We start from the raw sequence: 7,332 nt of genomic DNA, 5'->3' as shown, positions 1-7,332 counted from the left end.
TTTTGAAAACCAAGAAGTTACCCTTTTGTAAGAGACATTTACTGGGGAAATCTCCATTTGTAAGGGCATCATCCTGTCTGTACCAGGAAGAGGAGATTGACTAAATTTCTATAAACTCTTATCAGTGGAGAAGGCAGTGACTTTGATCTGCATAACAAAACCTTACCTTTGTTTACTGTGCTTTTCCTGGTAATCACCCATAATTGGCCCCCCAGTCCCTCTCCCAACATTTTCTTTTGTCTTTAGTGGAAGATTAATTTAAGGTGATGTCTTTGACCATTTCAAGAATTTACCCAGTTTTCCTGGGTAGCTCCCATTTATATAGGAGATACACATTTTATTAAAATTCTGTTTACTTTTTCTCCTGTTAATCTTTCTTTTATTACAGAGTGTCTCAGCCAAGAACTTAGAAGGGTAGAGGGAAAATTATTTTTCCTCCCCTATAGACTGTTCATCATCATCATCATCATCATCATCATCATCATCATCATAACAATAATAATAATACTAATAATAATAGTAATAACAGTGTGGCATAAGCATCTGCCTCTATATCTACCCTAGAATGTTGTCTGAAGGTATTGAAAAGACATCCATTAAAATCTCCAATGGATTTCTCTTTTATTTGCTTGCAAGACTGGAATATTTCCTACTCTGTCTGTTTTTTTCCTTTCAATTGAGGTAAAATTTACTTACAGGGAAATGTACAGATCATAAAACATTTTATGTCCTTTAACAAATGTATACACTCATGTAACCAACATCCCAGTCTAGATATAAATTATTTCCAAAATCACAGAAATTTCCCTTATGCCAGTCAATTCTCATCCCACATTGTTCTGATTTTTGTTGCCACATATTAGTTTTGCCTCTTCTTAAAATTAAAATAAAATGAAATCACATCGTTTGAAAATAAATGAAATCACATAGTTTGCACCCCTTTGTGTCTGGCTTCTTTTACTCAGCATATTTTTGAGATTTATCCACTTTGTTGCTTGAGTCATTAATTCATCCCTTTTATCTGTAAGTAATATTCCATTGTAAGGATAGACCACAATTTGTTTATTCTTTCTTCTGTTGATGAACATTTGGATTGTTTGCACTTTTGAGTTATTATGAATACCACTGCTTTAAACATTCTTATATATGACACTTTTGTATATGTATACTGTCCAGTAAATATTTAGTGGAAATATAAGTACACCTTTCAGAAAGGACTGCCACATATCTTATGTGTTCTCCAGTATCTGTTCTGTTCAGTGAACTTTAGGAATAGCTAAATTCTTTGCAACATCCTTCCAGTTTAATTTCTTGAGCCAAATTTTATTGTCTGAATGTCCTACTAACATATATACTAGCTGTTGAAGGTCAAGGAAGCTGAGGTTTTAGGTTCCCAATATTATTCAAATTCTCCAGTAAATAGCTTTCTTTTTGCTCAGGATTGAAGAAAATCCTTGATGATTGTCGTTAGCTCAGACTGAGGCAAAGGTCTAAAAATCTACCTGCCAGAGTTTACCTTTGGGTTTTGGCAATCTTCTTATTAAAGAAAATTGTGGTTTGAGTACAGAATCAGAGATGGAGATGATTAGAAATGAGGAAAGTCAGGGGGGAAGGGATGAGAATTTGGAAGAAAGGGAAAACATTCAGTTGGGAGTGGGGAAGTGTTAAAGGGGAAAGAAATCGTATTTGATAAGGCCAGTGGCTAGAAGAGTGTGATTACAGTGGAACCAAAAGTCAGATGGTCTTAAGTTTTTCACATTTTCATTAACTGTGGCCAAAGAATCCTTTAATGAAACTGTTTTTCATCAGAATTTCATTTAGAATCCTCTTTATACCAATTTTTAAAAAGTAGACCATTGAATGGAGTAGTATGGCTTGGACTGAGATACTCAAAGTATGTTGATAATGGTCAGTTGAATGTGTCTCAGGTCCCTTACTGGAAGTTAGCCATCTCTTGCCACAGACCAAACAATGTATATACCATGAAAGATCTAGTGTTTGAAGGTTTTGTCAGAATAAGATCAAGAAAAAAAGAAAGACTTTTTGGCTTTTGGATGGTGACCCAAGGCAAACTTCCTTCACTGAAGGACAATGGCCTGGCAAAATCTTTAACTTGTCCATCTTTAGGACTAGTTTTTGATCATTGATTTATAGGCTTCTGTGGGTTTATCTTTCTATCATTTTTTATAACTTCATAGACTAATAGTGTTCATGACAAGACAAGATAAATTTGAGATTAGATGAAAAACACAATTTCTACAGAATTTTGAGGAGGACAAGTCTGATGAGAACAACAAGGAATTTGATAAGTGACATCTAATTTTTGTTGGATAAAAATAAAGCCCAGTACTCGTGACCTTCAGCAAAATTGTATCTCATAGCCAGCATGGGACTCCTTTATCTGCCTTGAGTTGGGACCTTCATATGGAAGAAATGCAAAAGATTTGAATATATACACACAGTGTTGGTATGGATCAAAGGTTCTAGTCTAAGGCAGGGGTCTTATAGTGGAAACTTGGGTCATAAAAATTATGGAAATTCCCCTTCTCAAAGTAATAATTATGTAATGAAATAAGCAGATTGAGTTTTATTGGCTTACTTTAGTAAGGGAGAACATCATACCAACAGTTCTAAGTTTATCTCTTTATAAAGTGAGCAGTTATTGCTTATGAATTTTCACAGTATTCATTAGTTTTGGCCAGAGAATTTTTAAATAAAGATATTGCATAGAAGTCTTTTGGACATAACACCAGAAGCAGAGTGAGTCTTTGGATTGGGTGACCTCATAATGTAAGGTGAAGAACCTAAAAGTGGTGAAGTTCCGGGAGGAGATAGGTCCTGCCCTGGACCTGGACTATGGCACCTGCCTGACTTGATTAGCCCGGGCTATAACCAGGGCATTGCTAAAGACAGTTAGCCTGGGTAGGAGTATCTTATATGTAGCTTGAGCCTTGATGAGCCTGTAAATAGAGAATGGAGTCCCTTGCTTGCTATATAAAGAAGGATCCATGAATACATAAACAAACACGAAACACCCACCTTCAGAAACAAACAAAGCAGACAAAGGTGAGTTTCTGAAAGATGGACAAAGTGGTATGCAAGGCCCAGGACATTTTGCAGTTGTAATTGCATAAATGATGGGAATGGTTATTTGAATTGTCCAGAGTTAGAAATTAAAGAAATCAGGGGAAGCTATGGACTATTTTGGATAGTTGCTTATGGAAGGCCTTTGAGAAAGTGAAATTTGAGCAGAGACCTGAATAACTGTGAAGAAGAGAGACTTTCAAATACCTGTGGTAAGAGTATTCTAGGCATATTAATAACCCAATGAAGATCAATGTGCCTAGAGTATCATGAGCAAGGGAAAGAGTGGTAGCAGATAAGTCAGACAGTTAGAGACAAGTCGTATCTAGTGGGGTCTTGTGGGCCACAGTAAAGGCTTTCAATTTGACTCTTAGATTAGTGGGGAGGTTTTTAGAAGGTTTTGAGGAGGAGACTGATGTGATCCGCCTTATGTTGTAAACAGATAACTCTGTTGAATCAAGAACAAACATAGGGAATTTGCTAGGAGGTATATCCAGCAGAATGTCAACAGGAAAATAAAGGCATGATCTAAGGGTTTAATTGCAGAAATTACAGGGGTATGGATAAGGTTAGGGAAACCAAAATGAGTTAATGAAGCACCCACTGAACAGAAATAGTAGAAAGACATTACCACTCTGGGCTGGGTATTCTACATTTGTCACTTCAGATCCATCACTGCCCACTCTTCTCCACTCAACTTTGTGTCCTAAGAACCTGATCTATATAAATTGCAGTCAACAGGCTGCTTTGTCATATGGCCTCTGTTTAGGTTTGGCAGATGGGTGACAATCGATAACCTATAGCTCACTGTTGTGGAAAGCAGCCATGGCGTGGCCTGCCCTCCTCCACAGGATTGCCCAACTAGTGTCCTGGTCCTAGAACATTCCCCTCTATGGAAACCAGATGCTGAGCTATCATTTGGCCCCAGATTCTTCTTCCTTATTAGGAGAAACCGTTCCCTTATTCTAGGTATTCAGTGAACTTCCTTGTATTAGTGTGTCATATGACACCTAGCCAAACCTACCAGTGCATCTGCCCCCTGCAGGAAGGGAACAGGTGTTTGCCTGCAGCACCAGAAGGATGCGTGCAGTCCATTGCCCTGTGTTGGCTATGGGGGGAATCCCACAGGGCATGGGAGACTAGCACATACTATGGACACTTGTCTTGCTGTGTCTCTTCTCCTTTCTATGAGTAAAGTGTTGTTCCAACCAGCACCTTGTGTATTCAGCCCTCCTTGGCAATTCCAAATATGTAGGAAATGTGGTGGGCTGAGGTCTGTGGGCCCTGATTTCTGATGGTTAGTATTGTTATGATCTTTGCCATCGTCCTTGGGGTGGGAATTCTCACTTGGAAGTGGTAGCTGGATCATCCTCCTAAACACAAAGGCAATATTCAATGAATGCACGATCTGTTTGGCAATACATTTTCTCACATGTACAGCTCTGAATCAGTCAAGGCAAGATAAATTTTTTAAAATTTTTAAAATTTACTCTTTTCTGGGAGGGGGAGGTAATCAGGTTTATTTACTTATTTATTTTTGGAGGAGGTACTGGGGATTGAACCCAGGACCTTGAGCATCCTAAGCATGTGCTCTAGCCCTTGAGCTATTTTCTCCCCCCTCAAGGTAAAAGTTTTTGCATTAATATCAAAAATATCAATAATTAAGAGAATAGAATATTTGTGATTCTGTGTTTGTAATGCATTCTACAAATATTTAAGCATCTATTATATGCCAGGCTTTGTCCTAGGGATATAGTGGAGAACAAAACAAGGGACTTGCCGTCATGGAGTTGAATTTTCTAATGAGGATGACAGACAATAAACAATAAAGACATTAATATCTAGTAAAAATGTCAGACAATAATGAGTGCTGTGAATAAACGTTAAACAGAGCAAGAGAGTAGAGAGTGACAAAGGTGGGGTTGACTATTTTAGGGTGGTCAGGGATGGCTTTTCTGAAAAGACTACATCTGAACAAATTATAACATTAGGTACAAGTTCAATTAAAATGACCAAAGTAGCCACAGTCATAAATATAGAAATCAGAAACTGTAAAAAAATACAAGCAAAACCTGAAGAATTTGCTGTTAGAAATGCAACTGATCAAAGCTTTTCTTATTACTTCGAAGGAGTTAGAGCAGTGGTTCTCAGTTGGCTGCACATTTGAATCACCTGGGGAGCTTTAAAATTTACTGATGTCTGGGTCTCACCCCTAGAAATTGATTTCATTGGACTGGGGAGCAGCCTGTGAATTAAAGTTTTTAAAAGCTCTGCGGTTGATTATAATGTGCAGCCAAGGCTGAGAACCATTGAATTCTAAAGGATTCAAGAAACTACACCTGAAATTGATATATTTACTTTAATCACTTCTCCCCATTCCTATCTGCTTTCTGGTGAAGATACTAATCATCAGTAAAGTGAAAAAAAAATGTAGGGAAAGTCTGTAGAAGGATATAAAGATGCTTAGATAATTATCTTGAAAAATTAAGTATTAGCTAACACTGCAAACTTTCTCTTTCTAACAAAGAAGCAATAACGTTGAAGCAGAATCTAACATTGAAGATTGCTTTACATGTCTGGAATATCCTAAATGATGTCTGCCTCATTTTATTCAGATTCAAAAGATCAAGACAGTCACCTTATTCATCTTACTACTATCATTGTTCTTCATCTTGAGTTTAGCCCAGGGGTTTTAGGGACTTAGTGTTCATTTGGATCTTTGAAAATTTTTGCATCGATTTAAAAATCAAAAAAGTCTATAGTCTAAAAAAAGGTCATTTTTTTCCAAGGAAAATAATGAAGCTGTTCTTATTCACCCAAGATCAAAACTCTACAGTCCAGATGGCTAAAGCATCATTTTAGACAAGTCATCTGCCGCACTTAGAGCATGTGAGGTTTTCGAAATCTGTATTCACATGCTTAGAGAAAAGTGACTTGAAGAGAGGCAGCACCTGGTTTAAACTTGCATCATTAGCTCTAACTCTCTGAGTAATCATCTCAATCAGGCATAGGATAGAAACTAAATTAACTCTAATATTCCAGTGGGTGGGAGGAAAAGACAGATAACAGCTGTTTTTTCTATAGTCTTCTTAAACCAATAGATTCATTGAAAGCTTTTTGATATTTCAGAAACATGTCCAGGGTGTACTACAAAGTAAGGAAATGAAGCAATCTGTTATTAGCATCTCTATTCAACTAAATGTTTGCTGCCAAAAAAGTAACATAAAACTGTATTTTTAAGGTATACCATGAATACATCTTAAAGGCTGTTTTTCAGATAGATCATATGATTATTTTGGATAATAAGAACTCATTTCTACAAATGAGCTTTGAGGTCAAAAGAAGTGAAGTTAAAAATGTGAACATGTAGTCATTCCCAATAGTACCCACTGTGGTCTTGAAAATGTCATGTATAGACTCTCCTTATTTTTAAACCAATTAATAGCCTTTCTTTTTCAACTAGTTAATTTAGAAAAAAAGTCTCTTTTTCTTTTCAAGAATATTTTGAGCTCAGTTAGTGAAATGCTTAAAAGTTCCTTTGCTATTCTGACTGTATGTATCTCCTGGTGTGCAGACTAGACATGGTGCAGCTGAGCAACTTGATTCTCCAGCTTCTTTCTTCCCATCTCTTTACGTGGTATCTAAGGTTTTTCCAAATTCATTTCCTATAAGACATATCCAAACATTAACTAAAAACTGTAACCATGTTCAAACCAAAATATAATACCTTAGAGATTTTTTTCTTTTACTGCTACCTTACACTAACAGCAGCATCTGGAAAAGAACCTACTCATTTCTATTATTTTTATTTTATAGGTGAGGAAACTGACTCAGAAATGTATCTCATCCCAAGTCCCAAGTGTCCAAAGTGGTGGAAATAATATTCAAACCCAGATCATTCTGACTGTGAAGCCAAGGTTCATGCTCTTTCCACTATACCACATTATCTTTGGATCTATTTTTAATCTCACTGGCAGGGCTGGGCATGCAGTGGGAGGGAAGAGGTGGAGACATAAACACATATCACCTTTGGAATTTTAAAATTGATTCAAATTTTATCCCCCATCAATCCTGTTTTGTCCTCATATATAAGTTAAAGTGTGCTGTAAGAAATATTTGCTTTGAATTCCGGTTTGGACTGTTGCATCTTTAAGATTTTTCTCTCAGTATTTCAACAAAATTGAGGTCTAACTTACTTCAGATACCATTAATGATAGTTCTTTTGTATGTACAGTTATTAGAACAAGA

At 36.6% G+C, this 7,332-nt stretch overlaps 1 long non-coding RNA gene across 1 annotated transcript; it reads left to right on the top strand.

Annotated features, from left to right (window-relative positions):
• Positions 1–2,832: 2,832 nt before the first annotated feature.
• LOC140686300 (uncharacterized) lies at positions 2,833–7,114 on the top strand. Its single transcript, XR_012060020.1, has 2 exons — positions 2,833–3,066; positions 6,901–7,114. It is a non-coding gene; the product is annotated as an uncharacterized lncRNA (long non-coding RNA).
• The last annotated feature ends 218 nt before the right edge of the window (positions 7,115–7,332 follow it).

The sequence above is a fragment of the Vicugna pacos genome, chromosome 16 (assembly GCF_048564905.1).
Source record: "Vicugna pacos chromosome 16, VicPac4, whole genome shotgun sequence".
Taxonomy (NCBI): domain Eukaryota; kingdom Metazoa; phylum Chordata; class Mammalia; order Artiodactyla; family Camelidae; genus Vicugna; species Vicugna pacos.
The sequence above is the reverse complement of the archived record's forward strand: the minus strand, read 5'-3'. Positions and strand labels throughout refer to the sequence as shown.